Genomic DNA, 4,343 nt, shown 5'->3' with positions numbered 1-4,343 from the left:
TTTTAAATATATATGCACCAAATATCAGTGTACTCAATATTTAAAATATATTGACAGACATTAAAATCAAATAAGCACTAATATGAATATAATGGGGGACTTCAATACTCCAATGTCACAAATAGATCAATTAGACAAAAAATTATCAGTTAAATATTAGACTGAACCAAAAGTTTGAACCAATGGACTTAGTAGATGTCTACAAAGTGTTCCATCCTACAACATCAGAATACATTCTTCTCAGTTGTATACGGGACATCCTCCAGAACAAACAATATTCTAGATCACAGACTATACTTAAGTAAATGCAAAGGAATTGATATTATCTCATGCATAGTATCAAACTATAGTGCAGTGAAATTGGAAATCAATGGAAATAAAAACCACAAGAACTTTATAAACCTATGGAAATTAAATAACACCATCCTGAATGGGTCATAGATCAAATTTAAGAAGAAATAAGATCGTTGCTACCTTAAATGACAATGCCAATAGAACACCATGAAAGAAGTTCTACAAGGAAAATTTATACTGGTGAATACCCATATCAGGAAAACAGAACAAGCTCAAATAAACAACCTAATATTAAACCTCAAGTTTTTAACAAAAGAAGAGCAAGTCAAGTCTACAACTTGTACTGGGAGGAAATTATAAGGATTAGAGCAGAAATGAGTGCAGTAGAGACTAAGAAAACAAAAAGAATCAATGAATCAAAGAGTTGGTCTGTTGAAAGATTAATTAAATGGACAAACTCTTAGCCATTCCCCCAACAAAACAAAACAAAAGGCTCAAATCAATGTAGTTAGGAATAAAAAAGGGTGAAATTACAACTGATTCTGCAGAAATCCAGAGAATGTTTAATACTTACTTTGAGAACTTATATTCTAATAAGATGGAAAACAGAAGAAATGAACAGAATCCTAGATACATAGGAATTACCAAGGCTGAATAAAAAAGACATAAAAATTCTAGATAAACCAGTACTAGTGAATAAAATTGAAGATGTAATTAAAAAATCTACCAACAAAGAAAAGCCCAGTTCCTGTTTGATTCATTGCTGAATTCTACAAGAAGTTTGGATGCTTTTAATGCTGTTACTTTTTACTCATTTTGATGAAATAGGGAAGGAATACTTTCAAATTCATTGCTGGAAGCAGCATTACCATGATACCAAAACCAAAGAAGGATCCAACCAAAAAAAGAAAGCTACAGGCCAATCTCCCTAATGAGCACAGACACAAAAATCCTCAATAAGATACTGGAAAACATAATGCAGCTAATCATCAAGATTATACAACCTGACCACATAGGATTCATCCCAGGAATGCAGGAATGGTCAACATATGCAAATCAATAAATGTAGTACACCATGTTACAGATCCCAAGACAGATACTATATGATATGATTATCTCTATTGATGAAGAATGTTTGACAAAGTCCAACATCCATTCTGATAAAACAAACTTACAGAAAATTTAAACAGATGGTCTTTAGCTCAAGCTGATCTCAAACCAACAGCCAACATCACTCTGAATGGACAAGAACTGAAATCTTTTTTCAAGGAAAGAGACAATATGGTAACTACTTTTATGTTGGGATTATCTTGTGGTGAAACACTATTTTCCTTAAATGGTTATGTTTTGATCTGCGCTGTTTTGCTGTTATGCTCTCTTTTATCTCAATCTCCATTTTATTATTTACTTTTCTATTTTTATCCTTTTAATTAAGGGAAAAATAAATAAAAGAATAGCAGGATATATTATAGTAACTCACTTTGACTTTCCAGTATCTTGAGTTAAAGCCCTGTATTGCTCTCACCATCTTGTTTTGACTGATGTTCCTCTATTCTGTTTTGCTTGATAGTACCAGGTTCGAAAGTTTAGGCAACAGCTGTGAAGATAGTGGGATTCATTATGATGCCCATTCTGGTTGACTATTATCTACTTTTGAAGACCTATAATGTCTCCAACGATTTGGTTTTGCTGGTTTTGTTCTTTACTGTTTTGTTCAATTTTATTATAACTGATGATATAGGCAATTCTATTAGAGATAGCGGGAGGCATTATGGTAACCATTGTTGATCACCTTGTATTATGCTTTTATATTATCTATTATGTCCACCCTTTTGATTTGACTGACTCTGTTCTGTTATGTTACATTTGGTTCTACTCTCTTCCAAAAAAGTAATAAGAACTGTGGGAGCAACAAAACCCAAAATGTGTAATTGTCATTGTACAAAAGAGAGGAAAAGAATGTGCTCTAAACAATATAACTGCATGTATATTTAAGTGTATAAGATAGATAATGATATTACTGAGTTTTATTGGATCATTGAACAGAACTGTTTGCAGTCTCACTGTTGGAATGTCCACTTTATAAGCTTTAATTTTGTAACTTGAACAATTATTTCTAAGATGACAATATGTAATCCATTAACTAGTGATTTCCTACTGTTTATTTTTTTCTGTAAATCTGTATAACTTGTACCCTTTCTCTGCTTTTTTTCTTTTTCTCCTTAAATAAAATTTAAAAAAAGAAGAACTGAAATATTTCAATCTAAAATCAGGAACAAGACAAGAATATCCACTATCAACAATCTCAATCAATACAGTTCTAGAAACGTCAGTCAGAACAATTAGGCAAGAGAAAAACATAAAAGGCATAATAATAGGAAAAGAAGATGTTAAATTATCATTACTTGTGGATTCTACATAGAAGACCCCCAAAATTCCACCAAAAACTTCTAGATTTAATTGCCAAATTCAGTAGCATAGCTGGATACAAAGTTAACATGCAAACATCAATAGAATTCCTGTACACAAATAACAAACTCACAAGAGAAGTAAGTGACACACACTTTTTGCAGTAGCATTCCAAAAATGCAATACTTACAAATAAATCTAATAAAGTGAAATACCTCTACACTGTATTATGAAATACTACATAGTATACTGAAAAAGGATATCAGAAAACAGAATGATATTCCTTATTTTGGGGTAGAAAAAAAAACAATATAGTGAAAATGGCCACAGTCTCAAAGTTGTTATACAGATTTGATGCAGTTTCAATAAAATCATAAAAAACAATTCTAAGATTTATTTGGAACTTTGGTCTCTTTTGAGAGACCTAGAATAGCAAAAACAATCCTGGGCAACAAAGACAATGCAGAGGAAGTCACAATCCCTGACTTGAAATTATATTACAAAGATACTGTGATAAAAAACCAGCAACATGGCACTGGCCAAAAAAACACCTGGGCAGATCAATGGGATAGATTAGAAGATGTAGAAACAACTCCAGACATGCTTGGTCACTTTATCTGTGACAAAGGAACCAATTAAGTTCACAGAAAGAAAGCCTCTTTAATAAATGGTGCTGGAAAAATTGGCTTTCTACCAAAACATCCATGGAGGGTTCCATAATGTGGCACATGGATGAAGAAAGACAAAGAGAGATCTGCAGTTTCAAGGTGCTCTGGGATGACCAATTGCTCTCAGTGAAACAAAGGACCAAGAACCAGAGTGATCACGACTTGTATTGGTGCTAATCAAGGAAGCAGGTGGGACTTCTGGCAGAGTACATGGGAGTCATTTTTGCAGGCATCGCTTGTAAAGGGGGAACAAAGCATTCTTGAGCCAAGCACAGAGGCTCCCCAATTAGTGGTGCAACAAATGACTTTACCTTTACTTCTGGAAAGATATTTCACAAGCTCTTTCTCTGGCCTCCATTCCAGCTGTTGGTATCTCATCCATGTGCTGCTGCTTTGCTATGATGAGACACACTGCTGCCTCAGCTGGACCCAGTCACATTCTTTTGGTCAATAAAGAAAATACCTGCTTCTACATATCCAGATCTGCATAGCTCAGTAAATAGGACTGAAGTAAAGGTCAGGTAGAAGTGGAGGCAAGGGACTTCATTTCTCAGGGGAACATAACTTGGTGGTCTCCCACAGCTTTCCAGATGCTGAAGATTAAAACTAGACGCATGTCTATCACCATACGTTAAACTAAAACTAAAATTGATTAAAGATCTAAACATTAAAATAGAAACCCTAAATCTTCTGGAAAAGAGAATAGATAGAACTCTTGAAGACACTGGCGTAGACAAAACTCCACAAAAGAAACCCCAATTGCACAGGACCTATCACAGAGAATCAACAACTGGAGATCTGATCTTATTAAAAAGCCTTTACACAGTAAAAGAAATCACCAATAATCAAAAGAACCCACAGAGTGGAAAAACAATTTTTGCCAGCTGTTTCTTAGACAAAGGACTATCTAGAATATATAAAGACTTGAAAAGAATTAGACCCCCCCAAATGTAACGACACAATCCAAAAATG

The sequence above is a fragment of the Cavia porcellus genome, unplaced genomic scaffold (assembly GCF_034190915.1).
Source record: "Cavia porcellus strain 051 isolate PalLab524CR breed Dunkin Hartley unplaced genomic scaffold, mCavPor4.1 scaffold_21, whole genome shotgun sequence".
NCBI classification, from domain to species: Eukaryota; Metazoa; Chordata; class Mammalia; order Rodentia; family Caviidae; genus Cavia; species Cavia porcellus.
Note: the sequence above shows the minus strand (reverse complement) of the source record.